Source organism: Caretta caretta, chromosome 7 (genome assembly GCF_965140235.1).
Source record: "Caretta caretta isolate rCarCar2 chromosome 7, rCarCar1.hap1, whole genome shotgun sequence".
In the NCBI taxonomy this organism is placed as follows: Eukaryota; Metazoa; Chordata; order Testudines; family Cheloniidae; genus Caretta; species Caretta caretta.
Window position 1 is genome coordinate 33,217,979 of NC_134212.1, and position 17,777 is coordinate 33,235,755.

General features: G+C 54.8%; 1 protein-coding gene across 26 annotated transcripts in view; it reads right to left on the reverse strand.

Moving 5' to 3' along the window:
- The window catches only part of NRXN2 (neurexin 2), a 287,195-nt gene extending 270,076 nt beyond the window's left edge, over nt 1-17,119 (reverse strand). For 23 of the 26 annotated variants that reach the window (XM_048858529.2, XM_048858522.2, XM_048858520.2 and 20 more), the window contains exon 1: nt 16,948-17,119. The gene's annotated coding sequence lies outside the window, so the exon portion shown is untranslated. The remainder of the gene's footprint in view (nt 1-16,947) is intronic. The other 3 variants (XM_048858533.2, XM_048858531.2, XM_048858534.2) reach the window with 1 other exon arrangement.
- Between the last annotated feature and the right edge of the window lie 658 nt (nt 17,120-17,777).

Consider the following 17,777-nt stretch of genomic DNA (forward strand, 5'->3'; position numbering starts at 1 on the left):
CATGGTCTGCTGGGTCTTGCTTTGTCCAGATGCTCTCAAGTAATCCAGTTAGGAGGGCAGTGGGGTACAGTAGTTAGAGCAGGGGGCTGGGAGTCAGGACTCCTGGGTTCTCTCCTGGCTCTTGGAGGGGAGAGGGTTGGGGGGACTGGGAATCAGGACTTGTGAAGAGATGGTTCAGTGCGCAAGACCCGCACTCGACTTACAGCACTGCAGGCTGGGAATAATGGCGTTGCTTTATTCAGCTAAACACCAGGATGGGGTGGAAACACTCACAAGCTAAACAGGAAGCATAGGAGGAGTGGAGCCTGGCTCCCAACCAGGGCAGTCGGGAATGACCCAGTTAACCCCATGATGACCACTTTACTAGAGGATTCCTGGGTTCTTTCCCCAGCTCTGGGAAGGGAGCGAGTAGCCCATTTAGAGAAGGGGGATAGGGAGCCAGGACTCCCGGCACAAGGTGAAATTTCTGGGCCCTCCAGAAGTGCTGACATTCTTAATTTATTTTCTACAGCTAACAAGGCCAGAGCCCAGGGTGGGAAGGGAGCGAAGAGGGGAGGGGAATGCTGGGTGGGAGCAAGGGGGCAGTAAAGAGGGAGGGATCGTAACCTAGGGGTGCTAAAGCCCCACGGCCCCAGCAAGCAGTGTCTCACTAATCCCAAGCACAGCCAGGGCAGGCATCGATCGGTGCTCAGAGCTGCCACTGCAGGGCACCTTGAAGGTCAAGCAGAGGAGGAGACCCGCGTGGGGGGAGTGTTGGACAGATCGACTCCAGGGAGAACTCAGAACCCCCGAGGCCTCTGCCAAGGCCCCATCTAGCCCCGGTATCCCCTGCTCCATGTCAGACCATGCAGCGCCCAGGGCGATCTCAGTCAGGGTCCATGCAGCACCCAGCCCCACGGGCTCTGGGTCAGGGCCTGTGCAGCGCCCGGGCCGATCTCAGTCAAAGTCCGTGCAGCACCCAGCCTGACAGGGCCACGATCTCACTTGGGGTCCAGGCAATGCCCAGCCCAATAGGGGCTCTAATCTCCATTGCAGGCAGAGGGGGGAATCAGTGCAGTGCCCTGGGCCTCTTGGCACAACCATACAACAACATGCATTTCTGAATCCGCCTGCTCTGTGCGTAACAGGCCCCGTGGTGAGAAACGGGCGAGGGTGCCGGAGTTCCCAGCTGCCTGTTTCATATTTAAGCACCAAGCTGTTGCTTTCACACCCGCGTGCCCTGACTCAACAGAGGAGCACGGGCTCCACTGTCTGTGAATACGAGGCAAGTGGGACACCTAACGGCAACACGGGGATCCCTGCGGCCTGGGAAAGAAATGCGGGAGTGGAACACGGGGCCTTTCCCTCCAAGGGGGAGCCAGCTCTGATCTGGCCCCAGGGAGATAGGCTGGCTCAGGGGGTGGGAGATAGGGAGTCTTTCCCCTCTAGGGCATCATCAATTCCATGTCCTCGCAGTTCCAGCTGAGGGGTTTAACCACCTTCTCTCTCAAAAAAGACACTGACCACTGTGAAAGGGGGGCAGGCGTGGGGGGGGGTAGACAGCTTTGGAGGATGCAGCATTAGGGGGGCTGGAAGAGGCAGTGGAGGGGGCAGCGTCAGATACTGAGTTTGTGCTGTTAATTTTAACTAACCTCAAATTATGTTTATGTTAATAACAGAATTGCCTCCCTCAGCCTCACCCCCAACTAGACTCTGAGCCTGGGTGACTCCGAAATCCAAATCCTTAACTTGGCAGCACAAGCACCCCACACTGGAGATGCATGAAAATATAATCACCTGGAGTCCTGGCTCCCAGCCCCCTGGCTCCAACCCACTAGACCCCACTTCCCACCCAGAGCTGGGGACAGAACCCAGGAGTCCTGGCTCCCACTTCTGTTCTTTACTTAGGGCCTAGGACTACTGGGTTCTATCCCTGGCTCTGGGATGCAGGTGGGGTCAAGTGGGATGGGATGGGTTGGGGTGGGGTTGGAGCCAGGACTCCCAGGTTCTATCCCTGGCTGGCTCTGGGTGGGGAGTGGGATCCAGTGGGATAGAGCAGGGGCAGAGCGGAGAGTCAGGACTCCTGTGTCCTAGGGGATGTTGGTGGGGTGCATGGGCCTTGGGCTGCCCCAGTACTTGGGGTGAATTTCACCCCATCTATGCAGAGAAGGCATTAAACAGTCTGGCACCCCTGTGGGTTGCATCTGGCCATGAGCCCAGCCACCTAGGTTCAAAGCCACTGCCCCTTGGGGGAGTCAAAACTGAGAGCTGGTATGTGCCCACAGAGGGGGGCTGTATGGTTATTCAAGTGTGGGTAGGCACTGAGGTACCCCACCCCACTCCTCAGAGTGCTGGGCAAAGCCTAGGCCCATGGCGCAGCCAGGGTGGGGAACGGAAGCCAGGGAGCTTGAGGTCGGCAGCTTGAATTGATCCTGCCATGCAGCACCAGAATTAGCAGCGCAGCCAGGGCATGTGGTGCCAGACTGGCACCTGGGGGAGGGGGGATCCAGCGGCTCTTCAACCTTGGGGTGACTTCTAGCAGGCAGAGCCCTGCACCAGGAGTAGAATCCAGGAGTCCTGACCCCTCCATGCTCTAACCAGTAGACCCCACTCCCTTCCCAGAGCTGGTCTCCAAACAGGGAGGTGACTGCTTTTGACTCTCACAGACAGAGCTTGCAGCAAAGGCAGAAAATATAAATACTAATCAGTGCAGTCCCTTGGGGGAGCGGGCACAGCGGGGGGGGGGGGGAGCAGCCCTGGCCGATCAATCAGCAGCTGTCATCGCTCCCATCACAGCCCAAGACACCAGCCTACGCAGCATGCACGGGCCACCGCACCAAGGGCAAGGGGGAAGAGCTAGTGTTCTCCCCAGCAGTCAGTGCTGGCCCCAATGCCCCAGCACGGCACTAGGGGGCACTGTGCTGCAGAGTAGGGGACATCAGTAGGGAGCGCTCTCCCTTCGCAATCAGTGCTGACCCAGCGTGGCATTAGGGGGTGCTGTGCTGCAGGGAGTGGTGTCAGGGGCTCAGGACAGGGCACTCTCCCCTGACAGGCCCTTAAAATTCCTCCACACAACGTGGCTGTTAGAAACCTGCTGAGTCACACCCCAGAGATGGCTGCCTTTTATGGAGGCTCTTGCGAGTACATGGCAGACCTTGGAATAGAACCCAGGAGTCCTGCCTCCCAGTCCCTCCCCCAACCCCACTCTTACTCACTAGAGCCCTCTCCCCTTCCACCCCAGGAAATCTGATAAGTGTCACAATAATTCAGGAGATTAAAGGATTGGCTGTGAAAAGTCCATCCTTGCCCGGGGTCCCTAGGATACAGCATTTCCCTGCCAGATCAAATACGCCGTCTCAGCTATTTCCCACCGCCCACCGCTCCCTAGTGCTCCCCCACCTTCCAATCTGCTCCCCCCAATTAATAGCCCCCTACTTTAGCCCCTCCAGCCTGGGACTCACAACCTCCTGCACCCATGTATAACCAGGCAATGGGCCCTCCCACCCCCAGCTCCCTCCCTCCCTCCCTGACACCTGCCCTCCACTCACACCCCAGTTGATCCATGGTTTTAGACCCTCCCAGGCACAGCCCCCACGTGGGGAGAGTGAGGTGGGGGGGAGACAGAAGAAAAAAGGGGAAGTAAGGGGGGTTGGCTCACCCTCCCATCTCATTCCTGTGCCCTGGCATGCGGGTGTGGGGAGAGTCACACTCCCGTCCCCCCCAGGGTACAGCCTATTTGGTGGGCAAGCACGGAGCAGTCAGGTCTGGATGCAACTGAGAGGCACCAGACCCCATTTCAGGGAACGAGGAACTGTGCCACCCTGCAAAATCACTTTACCACCAGCCTGGCCATGCTGGGCCCAGAACCAACATGGGGTGTTGCTGGGCCACCTTCCCGTGCAAGCACACACGCACACACATACTCTCTGCCCTCTGCTCCCAACTGCCCTGCGTTCACCAAGAGAGACTTGCCCAGCCAATCTCCCATGGCCTCAGAACGGACCCTGACCCATTCCCTGCCCTCGCCCCATCCATGAGACAAGTTTGCTTGGTCTCAGCCTGGTCGGTCCCTAGCAGGACAGGGCCCGCCAGTCCCCTATCACAGCAGCTCCCTGCACTCCCATCCCCCTGTTACACCGCCCCCACCCCACTCCACCTCCCGCCCTCCCACCTTCCTATTTGTGGATCTCAGCAGCAGGACTGAGTCAGCCACAGAGACGGCGCTTCCCAGTCCTCCCTGGGGGGACCCAGGTTTTAGGACTGACTCAGCCGCGTGGGGGGAGCTGTGTGTGCGTGCACATGTGTGTGTCCCCGTCCGGGGGGGCCTCTCCCTGCCATTGTCGTCGTCCCCCGCCCCGGGGACACACACAGAAGTCAAGCTGCGTGACAAGAGCACCTAGAGAATCTGAGAGATCGTCCCCCTCATCCCAGCACAGACCCCTTTTCCCCCACGAACCAAGACCGCCCCCCCACCACAGACCCCTTCCCCCCACCGACTGAGACTGGCCCTCCCCCGGCACAGACTCCTCCCCTCCACTGACCAAGGCCACACTCCCCCAGCACAGACCCCTTCCCCCCACCAACTGAGACCACCACAGACCCCTTCCCACACACCCCCAACTAAGATCAGAGCCCTCCTGGTCCCAGCACAGACCTCTTCCCCCGACCGACCAAGATCAGCCCTCCCCCAGCACAGACCCCTTCCCACCCCTGACTGAGCTAAGGGGGCCCCCCTCCGCCATCCCAGCACAGACCCCTTCCCCCCACTGACAGGGATCAGGGCCCCACCAACCAAGATCAGCCCTCCCCCAGCATAGACTCCTTCCCCCCACCGACCGAGATCGGCCTCCCCACCCCGATCCCAGCACAGACCCCTTCCCCCCAACCTAGATCGCCCCCCAGTCCCAGCACAGACCCCTTCCCCCTACCAACCGAGATCACCCCCCAATCCCAGCACACACCCTTTCCCCCCAAACCCAGATCGGGCCCCTCTCCGCACAGACCCTGACCCCCACAACCAAGATCATCCCCCTTGTGCCATACTGACCCCTCTACCTCAGACTGGGGGCCCCCTTGTACTATACAGACTGACCCCTCCCGACTGAGATTGTAACACAAGCAGGTGCCCACAGACCCTCCAACTGAAACTGGGGCTCTCTCTCACGCTGTACAGGCCTCCACACCAATCAGGATCAGGGCCCCCATTGGGCACTACACGGACCACGAATGACTGAGATGGGACCTTCACCATGCGAGGCACAGCACAGACACACAGTGAGAGAGAGTCCCTGCCCCAAGAGCTCCCAGTCTGAATGGACAAAGCTGGGGAGGGGGAGAAAGGACTTGAGCCAGGAATAGAACCCAGGAGTCCTGCACCCTACACCCCTGCCTACCCTGCTGTGCCATGCTGCCTTTAAAACAATTCTTCTTCTCTTATGCCCTTATAAAAGGCCCAAAGCAAGGCGTCCCCCAACACACACCCCGCGCTGTCCGGCCAGCTCCTGGGCATGGAAGGGGAAAGATCATAGAATCATAGAATATCAGGGTTGGAAGGGACCCCTGAAGGTCATCTAGTCCAACCCCCTGCTCGAAGCAGGACCAATTCCCAGTTAAATCATCCCAGCCAGGGCTTTGTCAAGCCTGACCTTAAAAACCTCTAAGGAAGGAGATTCTACCACCTCCCTAGGTAACGTATTCCAGTGTTTCACCACCCTCTTAGTGAAAAAGTTTTTCCTAATATCCAATCTAAACCTCCCCCACTGCAACTTGAGACCATTACTCCTCGTTCTGTCATCTGCTACCATTGAGAACAGTCTAGAGCCATCCTCTTTGGAACCCCCTTTCAGGTAGTTGAAAGCAGCTATCAAATCCCCCCTCATTCTTCTCTTCTGCAGGCTAAACAATCCCAGCTCCCTCAGCCTCTCCTCATAAGTCATGTGTTCTAGACCCCTAATCATTTTTGTTGCCCTTCGCTGGACTCTCTCCAATTTATCCACATCCTTCTTGTAGTGTGGGGCCCAAAACTGGACACAGTACTCCAGATGAGGCCTCACCAATGTCGAATAGAGGGGAACGATCACGTCCCTCGATCTGCTCACTATGCCCCTACTTATACATCCCAAAATGCCATTGGCCTTCTTGGCAACAAGGGCACACTGCTGACTCATATCCAGCTTCTCGTCCACTGTCACCCCTAGGTCCTTTTCCGCAGAACTGCAGCCTAGCCATTCGGTCCCTAGTCTGTAGCGGTGCATTGGATTCTTCCGTCCTAAGTGCAGGACCCTGCACTTATCCTTATTGAACCTCATCAGATTTCTTTTGGCCCAATCCTCCAATTTGTCTAGGTCCTTCTGTATCCTATCCCTCCCCTCCAGCGTATCTACCACTCCTCCCAGTTTAGTATCATCCGCAAATTTGCTGAGAGTGCAATCCACACCATCCTCCAGATCATTTATGAAGATATTGAACAAAACTGGGCCCAGGACCGACCCCTGGGGCACTCCACTTGATACCGGCTGCCAACTAGACATGGAGCCATTGATCACTACCCGTTGAGCCCGACACTCTAGCCAGCTTTCTACCCACCTTATAGTGCATTCATCCAGCCAATACTTCCTTAACTTGCTGACCAGAATATTGTGGGAGACCGTGTCAAAAGCTTTGCTAAAGTCAAGAAACAATACATCCACTGCTTTCCCTTCATCCACAGAACCAGTAATCTCATCATAAAAGGCAATTAGATTAGTCAGGCATGACCTTCCCTTGGTGAATCCATGCTGGCTGTTCCTGATCACTTTCCTCTCATGCAAGTGCTTCAGGATTGATTCTTTGAGGACCTGCTCCATGATTTTTCCAGGGACTGAGGTGAGCCTGACTGGCCTGTAGTTCCCTGGATCCTCCTTCTTCCCTTTTTTAAAGATTGGCACTACATTAGCCTTTTTCCAGTCATCCGGGACTTCCCCCGTTCGCCACGAGTTTTCAAAGATAATGGCCAATGGCTCTGCAATCACAGCCGCCAATTCCTTCAGCACTCTCGGATGCAACTCGTCCGGCCCCATGGACTTGTGCACGTCCAGCTTTTCTAAATAGTCCCTAACCACCTCTATCTCCACAGAGGGCTGGCCATCTCTTCCCCATTTCGTGATGCCCAGTGCAGCAGTCTGGGAGCTGACCTTGTTAGTGAAAACAGAGGCAAAAAAAGCATTGAGTACATTAGCTTTTTCCACATCCTCTGTCACTAGGTTGCCTCCCTCATTCATTAAGGGGCCCACACTTTCCTTGGCTTTCTTCTTGTTGCCAACATACCTGAAGAAACCCTTCTTGTTACTCTTGACATCTCTTGCTAGCTGCAGCTCCAGGTGCGATTTGGCCCTCCTGATATCATTCCTACATGCCCGAGCAATATTTTTATACTCTTCCCTGGTCATATGTCCAACCTTCCACTTCTTGTAAGCTTCTTTTTTATGTTTAAGATCCGCTAGGATTTCACCATTAAGCCAAGCTGGTCGCCTGCCATATTTACTATTCTTTCGACTCATCGGGATGGTTTGTCCCTGTAAACTCAACAGGGATTCCTTGAAATACAGCCAGCTCTCCTGGACTCCTTTCCCCTTCAAGTTAGTCCCCCAGGGGATCCTGGCCATCCGTTCCCTGAGGGAGTCGAAGTCTGCTTTCCTGAAGTCCAGGGTCCGTATCCTGCTGCTTACCTTTCTTCCCTGCGTCAGGATCCTGAACTCAACCAACTCATGGTCACTGCCTCCCAGATTCCCATCCACTTTTGCTTCCCCCACTAATTCTACCCGGTTTGTGAGCAGCAGGTCAAGAAAAGCGCCCCCCCTAGTTGGCTCCTCTAGCACTTGCGCCAGGAAATTGTCCCCTACGCTTTCCCAAGATGCCTGTTTTTATATTTACACACACGATGCTCTCTCAATAATTCAGCAGCAGTCAGCTCAGATTAGGGCTTAGCTTGTCCTGCTGGGATCAGGAATAAATAAAATATCACTGGTTAGCGCAGACGTATGGGAGCAGAGTGGAGGGTATCGGGGTGGAGTACAAACATTCTTAACAAAAGGCCTTAAAATCCAGCCCTGAGTTCCCGCAGCAATTGCAGGTCAGACAGGCAGGCCTTCAGGGTAATGAGATCAGCCCAGATCAGCCCTCAGGGCGAGAAAAAGAAGGCATGGCTTAACTGCTTCCCGCTTGATGGTAGCGCCTACAAGCCACAGCAGGAATTGGGGGGCCCATCCCACCAAGTTCTGCGTGGACTCCAACCGAGATCGGGCCTCCATTGTGCCAGGTGCTGCACAGACCCTGATCAAGATTCAGGCACTGCACAGTCCCAACCAAGATCGGGGTCCCTGTCAGACCAGGCACCACACAGGCTCCTGTGACTGCTATCGGGGCCCCCATCATGCCAGGGACTGCACAGACCCCCTCAACTGAGATTGTGACCCCTGTCATTCTGGGCACTGCACAGCTAAACACACACCTGACAGAGGTCAGGGTCCCCATTGGGCATGGAGGGCGGCTAGACCCACTTCCTGGGTTATGGGAGGGTTAGGAGTTATGCCACCCAAGCTGCACAACAGCCTTAACTCTGCCCCTGCAAAACTGGGACACACCTTGCCCTCGTCCAGCACAATTCCGTGTGTCCTGATGGCGATATTGCCCAGGATCCTATTGCACCGGGGCTGTACAGACACAGCCCCAAACAGCTTTGCGCCCTCCTCCCCCTCCCTGCGCTAGGCCTTCCAGCCACACCGCCCCACCCACCGGGGCCGAGCTCCCCATGGCATCCACAAAGCCGCTCCTTGAGCCGCGGTGGCTGCACAAGACTTGACCACAGTGAGGCTGCTGGCGTGCAGAGATCACAGCCTGTCGGTGCTGGCCAGGCCTTTTGCATCACACTGCCCTGTCCAACTGTCTCCACCTGTTGGCTCTGAGCTTACACTTAGGCCAAGTCCACCCCAGAAGCCCCGTGCCGGGAGCGCCGCCCTGGTATGGTACCAGCAAAGTCCTCCCAGCGTGGACCCAGCTTAGCCCAACACACAGTGGCGTACCCCAGCCCCTGCATGGAACAAGCTGGAGCAGTAAAAGCCTGGCTCTGCCAGCCTAGCTGCCTCTGCACTAGGGGCCTTTGCTGGCACAGACTTGACGGTCGGAGATCCTGCTTGTGCCACAGACGTTTGTAGCCTAGGCCAGGCCTCAGACTGCAGGCTCTTTGGGCCAGGGACCGCCTGTTAGTTCTGTACAGTACTAGAGCTCGGGCCGTGTCACTGTACCAACCCGGAGCAGTGGTCAGCAGGAGATGCAGCCAGGCTGGTCCCCAGTGCCCATCATTGCCCAGTGCTGTGTTATCACCCGCAGTGCGCTGGCCCCACGATGGTGTCATCAGCCCGAGCTCTGCACCTTTCATCCCTGGATCTTGAAGTGTTTTTACAAAGGAGGTCAGCCTCATTATCCCCATTGTACCGGGGGGAAACTGAGGCACATGGCGGGGCCGTGACTCGTCCCAGGTCACCCAGCAGGCTGTGGCTGAGCCGGGAATAGAGCCCTTCGGGCCCGAAAAGGCAGCCCCTGGGGCAGGCATTAGGGCAGAGGGAAGTCCCAGTGCAAGGAGGAGCGAACGGAGCTTAAGACCAAGTGCCTGGTCTGGAGCCGCAAAGAGGCAGCATAGGCTGCGGGCTCAGCCCCCGACCAGTATGTGAGTCAGGGCGAGGGCACTCTGTGCGGGTGCCCCCTTCACACAGCCCTCGGGTCCCAGTGGGGACAGGGAGATGGCAGAGAAAGCACCAGCGGTGCTCTGCATTCGCTGCTGTCACCAAGTTTTTGAGTGGTGAATTTCCCTTGTTGAGGGGGGAGGCGGAGAGGGCATAGCAAGGGCACCCGCGGGTGACACGAAGGGGCATGCTTTACCACTGCTCGCTTACCAGCTGGGCCTCCTCTGTGACCCTGACAGGACCGGAGCCACAGAGCCTGGGCACTGAGCATGCCTAGTCCCCCCAGGGTGGGCCCGTGCTAGGCACTGAGTGTACCCAGTCTCCGCTCCCCACCCCATCGCCAAGCTGCCCCGTGCAATCATTACTGGAGAACCGCCAGCGCGTCAGCTGTGTCTGAGCAGCAAGCAGGAGCTCTTCCATCCACGCAGCTTGTGTAATTAACCGCCTTGAAATCACTCGGAGCCCAGCAACTGCTCCCTTGCAGGCAGCAGATGGAATTAGTGGGGATTCCCCGCACACGCACACGGCCCCCCTGTACTCCTCCCTACAACTGCCCCCGATACAGCACCCGACTCGGCCTCCCCCTCTGTTCCACACAAACACAATCCAGTCTCACCACCGCTGCAGTTGCCTTCCGTGCTCCCAACAACACTGGGATTTGGGTGCTGAAATGCAGCTGCCTCTGGGGTTCAGCAGGGCGCCTGTCCACTCAGGGGTCCTCCACCCAGCGCTGAGATGCAGCCACGTCTGGGGTGGTGGGGCATGGGGGCTGTTTATACAGGGACCTCTTGCTCAGGGCTGAAATGCAGCCACCTCTACAGAGAGCTGTTTAACACACTGGCTTTACACAGCACCGTAAATTGACACAGATGTTATAGGAAGTAAAGAGACATGCACTGCCCCCAAGAGGTCACAGTCTAAGGCCCTGACCCCTAACACTTACCAGGAAGGGTAACGTTACTTTGCCACAGCAGCCCCCTGGTGCGCAACTGAGCACTAGGATAGTAAGTTAAAGTGTGTGGGGGTGGGGAATGCCTTTTCACCAAACCTTCCAGGGAGGGAAATGGGGTCTAGTGGGTTATTGCAGAAAGACCTAGGAGTCAGGATGCCTGGGTTCTATCCCCAGCTCGGGAAGGGAAGTGGGGTCGAGTGGGCTGAGAGGAGTCCTGGGTTCTACAGAGGTCAGACTAGGACTTAAAAAGTTGCTTTTGCGGGAATTACTTAAAATAAATCCTGACTTCTGACCCCCTTGGGTCACAGCTCCAGGGACCCACCCCACGAGGATCAAAGGTGGGATTTAAACCCATGTTAACCAGCCGCTTTTAACCCCAGGTCTGGGCAGGAGCCACTGCATTTGCGCCCCCATTAGCTGGGCAAGGCGAATCTGAGGGGGCCATGTTGGCTTCTCCATGCTCAGCCCTGACAGACAGAGGAGGGAGATACTCTGTGATCCTTTGTATTCACCCATTCTTGGGGTCTCTGCTAGTCCCCTTCTGCTTTGTTCTGCCCCACTGCACACACACACCCCCAGCATACACCCATGGGACAGGCCTATCTCTTCAAGTGACACAAAATTCCTATGCTCCAGGGGATTATAATCACACACACACTGCAGCCCCATTCCAGTGCCCACTGCAATGCCAGGGGATTATAATCCCACACACGCTGCAGCTCCGTTCCACTGCAATGATGGGGGATTATACCACACACACACACACACACACTGCAATGCCTTTCCAGCACTCCAGGTACCTCCCCTTCAGATGTAGCATCTTCACTGTAGTGATATTCCAGTAAGAGTAGAGATCCCAGGGAGATTATACTCCTCCAGATGAGACAGTTCCAAAGCCTCATGAATGTTTCCACTAGTGAAATAGCCGGCTTCTTGCAGTGTCATTCCAGTACCATGATGCCCCTTGCAATGCCCTTCCAGTGTCAGCTGCCATTCCAGTGCCATAACCCCACCCCTTGCAGTGCCCTTCCTCCTCACTGCATTGCTCCACCAGTGTCAGACAAATCCAGGAACAAAATCTCCCTCATACCTTTCCAGTTGCCAATTCTCCCTTCCCACACTGGGTGTTGGGTCGGGTTCTACCTACATGTTGTCCTCCGCATCCCTGCCACGAGGTGCCAGAGCTGAGAGTGCAGCCCATGCACCTCCAATGCAGCTCCCTGCAGTCACCCATCAATCCAGCCAGCCTGCTCTGCAAGAGCCCCCCATGCCGTCTGGAACACCCAGGGCACGAGATACCCAAGCCCCACTCTCCCATCGGTGCAGCTACAGGATGGACCCTCGGATGATTTGCCCAGCCCTGCCCACAATGCCTACTGCCCCCTCAGCCACCAGGATGGGAGCAGACAGGTCCCACACTCTGCCAGTGCCATGCCCATGGGCAAAAATGGTCGCACAGCTCTAGATTGGTCCTTAAGTGACTCTGCCAAAGTCTTGGGGAATCAAAGGAGCTGGGTCCCTCTCCTTTGCAGGGAATGAGGGCAGAGGCAGGCACTCGCTGGGGCATCAGCTGGAATTCATTAAATTAACTCCAGTCCCAGCTCTGCAGAACCCCCTGAAGTCAGTGGTCTGAGGGGACTCCAAAGATGGGGTTCAAGCCCTGGCTCTGGGAGGGGATTGGAGTCTGATGGGTTAGGGCAGGGGAGGTTGGGAGTCAGGACTCCTGGGTTCTATTCGCGGCTCTGCCACCGACGTTGGGTAAGTCCATCTCCATGCCTCTGTTTCCCTTCCCGCTCTTTATCTAAATAGACTGTGAGGTCCTGGGGACAGGGACAGTCTCTCACCATGGGTCTGTGCAGCACCTGGCATGACAGGGCCCCAATCTTGGTCAAAGCATCTGCATGCCACTCTCATATAAATAACACGGGTTTTTTTGGCAGTAAGCCTTACACACAGAAAAGCAATCACTCTGGATTACAAGGCTGCATACAACTGGGAGGGTTTGGGGTTTGTTTTTTTTTTTACAAATAAAGGATCACTTTTTAAGCCAGTTTGCAAAATCAGGTGCAAATCCATGTTTGCACAAACTACTCTAAATCAATCTGGTGCTTTGGGGGTGGGGGTGGGGGGAGCTATTGAATTAAGGCCAGAAAGGGTTTGTGGGATTTATTTTTTTGCTCCTTTTTCTTTTGGCTGCAGGGAAAGAAATTATCCGTCACATTTATCTCGTCCACCACTTTAAAGAAAGGAAAATTATTATAAAGAAATGACAAACCCCCTAACTACAAGGAGAGAGATTGCACAAGATGTGGGGGAAGGAGGGGTTTTCTTCCCTTCTGTTGCAACATTCAAATGTATCAATTAGTCACAGCCCCAGCTTTTGTTTTATAATTGGAGGAAAGGGGCAGCAGAAGGAAATTTAAAAGGGGAAAAAGCAATAGCCAAGCGCGCAGGTTTATAAACATGCAGGCACACACGCCAGAATTTGGAGTGAATTAAAGAAAGTTGAACTCCTGGGTGGAACGTTGTAGCGAGCCGATAAGGAAAAGCAACAGAAGGAGAATGCTCTCCAGGGCTTTTGTGGGGCTGTTTTATCTGAAGTGATAAAACTCCTCGAGTGAAATATTCCGAGGAGAACCCTTCTCAACTATTCACTGTGAGACGGGGAGGAGGGGAAATCAACCCTTCAGTAGGCTCTTTTCTCTGTCTCACAGGCACGGTGTCTGCACCCAATTGCACACCAGTTCGCACCTGGAAGTCCAGGCGGAGTTCCGTTTCGTTTAGGCTAGTCGGGAATGGGCTTAGGCTACGCTGAAGTAAAGGCGGTAACGCCGAGGAAGGCAGCACAAGAATGGCTGGAAGCAGAAAGCCAGACACGTTCTAATTAAAAACAAGGCTCCAGTTTTTAACAGGGAGGGGGGATTAACCGCTTGAACAAACCCCCAAGGGCAGGGTTAGGTTCTCATCTCCAGGCTAGATGGCTGCCCTTCTGGAAGATGCTTTAGACCAGTGGTTCTCAACCAGGGGTCCGTGTATCCTTGGGGGTACGCTGAGGTCTTCCAAGGGGTACATCAACTCATCTAGATAGCTGCCTAGTTTTACAACAGGCTACACAAAAAACACTAGCGAAGTCAGTGCAAACTAAAATTTCATACAGACAAAATGCGAAAGGAAGCAGTTTCTCAGTAACAGTGAGCTGTGACGCTTTTCTATTTTTATGTCTGATTTGGTGAGCAAGTTATTTTTAAGTGAGGTGAAACTTGGGGGTACGTGAGACAAATCAGACTCCTGCAAGCGGAACAGTCGTCTGGAAAGGCTAATACCACTGCTTTAGATAAACACAAGGGCTTGAGCTCAGTGCAGGGGTCAGGTTCTCTGGCCTGTTGCGCAGCAGGGCAGACGAGAAGATCTAACGGTCCCTCCTGGCCTTTCAGTCTATGAATCCAGGTTGGAAATCTCCCGTAGGCCCTGAGAAATCAGTGTTGGGGGGCAGGATTGCGTTGGTTCGAGACCAGCAGCAGCCGGCTTCATCCAGTTTTAAGCCAGTGCCAATATGCCCCATGTGACATTGAAACCACCCCACTTGGCCCACCCAATCTTTGGCTCCATAGGCACCAGACTGAGAGCACCCCCAGCTCTTTGCATCCAGAGATCTCCAAGCGCACTCCAAAGCAGGCCTGTGTCATCATCTCCCTTCTACAGGTGGAGAAACTGAGGCACGGGGAGAGCAGTGACTTGCCCCAGGTAACCCAGCAGGCCCAGGGCAGGACTTAGCATCCCGAGTGCCACAGCAGGGCTCCAGCCACTAGCCCAGGCTACATTTGGGGTGTAAAACACCAACAGTGGGACGGGGTGTGTGGGGAAGCTCCATCTGGCTCAGGTTCCATCCCTCCTGTTCTTTGCATGACTGTTGAGCCTCAGTCCAACCCCAGTGTGGCAAGAAGGGGTGAGGCTGTGGGTCTGGATCCACCCAACTTGATTTCAGATTAATATTTCCAGTGCCCTGTCTCCAAAAATCATTTGGCAGGATAGAACCAGCCCCCAAGCGAGTAGACACGCTGGAGAAAGGGCCTGGGTGCTGCAGGGGGTCGCACAAACCTACTGACCTACAACCCCGCTGCAACACCTGGCTTGTGCATCCAGACAGAGAGAAATGCTCACGTGGGCAAAGGGCCACGCTAAAATTCCGCTTGGATTCCCCTCCACCCCCACAAAGTGAGTGCTGGGCATGTGGCTGAGGCCAGAATCAAAAGGCAGCTATAAAATAGACTCGCTGCATATTTGTATCCGATCCTGGAGTCTGTTCCCTGGGGCGAAAGACCGTGGCAGGTGTCTGTAAATCAAAGCCAAACACCTGAGACATAATAAGTGTGGGATGTAAATACATGGCTACATGAGACGGATAGACTGAGACGCATTTCCCTCAGAACCGTATTCATCATTCCCTCTCGCCCTGACGGACCAGTTCTGGGCTGAGCAGACACAACAGAATTGGGCCATTCACACTGGGAGATTTGCCGTTGGTTTCCTAATAAAATTCATTAGAGTAGAGTAGATACCCCCCTCCATAGGGTGCTCTTGTTTGGTAGGGGCTTATTTTCAGGGTAGAAATCAAACATTCATTTATTTTGGTGGGAGAAAGGCCCTTGGGCGCCAGCCACATACAAAATCGCGGAAACGAAGATGCTATTGTTTGATTTATCTAGGAAAAATTCCTCCCTCTTCCAAAGGCAGCGGTACGTTGCCCCTGACGCTGCGATAGTGTCTGACAGAGGGTTGGAAAAGCGATAAGGTGCTGGGCTGGAGTAATCTAACCCACAAAATTAATAATATAAATATTTGCAACATGCCAGTGGAGATATCTAACAGCTAGCCTGCGCTAACTAACAGACCCTACTGCAAACGCAAGCCAGGAGCTTAGCAACTGACTCTTATTTCCATGGTTGGGGGGTTAATTTTCTTTAAAATCCTATTTTATACAGGGCTTCACACACCACCACTTGTTTCCAAGGATGCCTTTCATTTCTGCTGGGAACCCTCCGCTCCTTTCCAATATAATTAATCTTCTCTCTTTCTCCAGACAAACTCCCCTTAAAGGGCACAACACAGCCTCCCACCCCCACTTTGCTAAGAGAAATGCTCCCCATCCCACGTCAAAATATTTCAAGATACAGACGCTACAGTTAACTCTGGTCAGAGGGGTTCAGAGCTTTGAGCCAATGCCGGCAACATTTTGTCAGATTGTGCTGTCATCTCCCCTGCCAACCCCCCCACCCCACACTGTGTAATTTCATAAGCTTTGGGGTGTTGTGTATGTGTGTGAGAAACAACGCTACAAAACACACACAAGATGCACACTTCATGGAAGACCCAATCTGCTCCAATCTGAATGAAACCATCCCATTAATATTAAATAATAACGTGAAGCCTTAATAACAATCACCAATCTTCAGCCAGACCCATCTGGAAGCAGAATATTGCTATTTACGAATATGTTAATCCTAGTCTAATCACAGCAGTAGTGCTGTTCTTCAAACCATGATGGAATTAAAGAATAATAACAACATACGGCTAATATTCACACTGCTTCCTTCCCTGCCTCCGTCTGGGCAATATGTATTTTTTTAACTCAGCATTTCAGATGATCTATCCGCCAGCGTTCCTCCTAATGCAAAGATATCAACTCCAAATGCCAGTTGCTTGCTTCAGAGAGATAACCTCAACCTTATAGATAAGGTTCACACGCACGCATATACACACACACACACACCGTGTAAAATAAATATATAAAAGACAGCCCCAGGGAAAACATATTTCGCCAGGTCCCTACCCCCACTGGACAGCGCAGCAAAAGCTAAAATGTCCTCAGCTTGCCTCGTTACACCCCCCAATATCCCCTCACCCCCACCCCAATGCAGCAATGACTCCCCTGCTGCCCAATCCACACACCCCAATGCCACCTCTGCCAGCTCCGTGTCAGCAGCGATGCAACCCCCAGCCCCCACACACAGATGCTTAAAATAGATGTCGGGGTGAGAAGGGGGTGCCCCCCACCCCCATGCAATGTGCATGGATCGGCTGTAGCTCCACCACACCCCATCCCCTTGCAGCGATGCCCCCCACAATCCATCCCCACCACCTTGCTGCTTTGCAACGCTATGGAAACCCCCACGGTTGCTACGGCTGCAAAGGGTGGGGGGGGGAGGCTAGTGCAAATGGATGCAGCGGTACCCCACCCCCACCCCCTCCCATCGCCCCCCACCCCCAAGGGCAGTGATGGGTGCAGCATCCCAGTACCTGCTCCGGGGGGGGGGCCTTGTACGTCCAGCTGCTGCAGAGGAAGGCAGGAGACAATAGAAAGGTGGTGGACCCTCCTCCTCCTCCTCCTCTTCTTTCTGCCCCCCCTCCCTGCCTGGCTCCCTTGCAACAAGAGATGCTGCTGGATGCTGCTCCCGCAATCCGCCTGCCAATTCGAATGGCAGCATCAGCACCACAGCTACAGCGCCGCCCCGCTGCCCCTCCCTCCCCAGCGGGGGTGGGGTGGGGGTTGTGCAGCCAATTCGGCACGGTGGGGGGCATGCACAGAGCTAATCCAGCCCGAGGCTGGGGAACCCCTCCCAGCACACCCCGGGAGCCAGATTTCTCCCACGGCCGCCATGCACCAGGGTAGGGACAGAGACGTGAAGAGCTAGGCAGCCTGGCCTAGTGGATGGAGCGTGGGGTTGGGAGCCAGGACTCCATTATTGTAATGCTAGGGCAGCCTGGCCTAGTGGGTGGGAGCCAGGACCTCAGTTTTGCAATGCTGCATCTGTCCACCACTTGAACAATTCGCCCCCAAAACACACACATGATAAAATGGGGATGATACATTTGCAAACTCTAGGGGACAGGGATCTAGATTTCCTGCATCCCTCTCAAGTGGGAAGGGGAGTGGGGTCAAGGGCTTACAGAAGGGGGCGGCTGGGAGTCAGGACTCCTGGGTTCTCTGGGAGGTCAGATTGGTGACCGCCCTGCCCCAACAAGCTTACAGTTGAATGGACAGAGGGTGGGAAAGGAAACTGAGGCACCAGTGGAGGAAGGGACTCGTGCTAGATGGGCTCATTGGTCTGAGGTAGGACAGGGAGGGA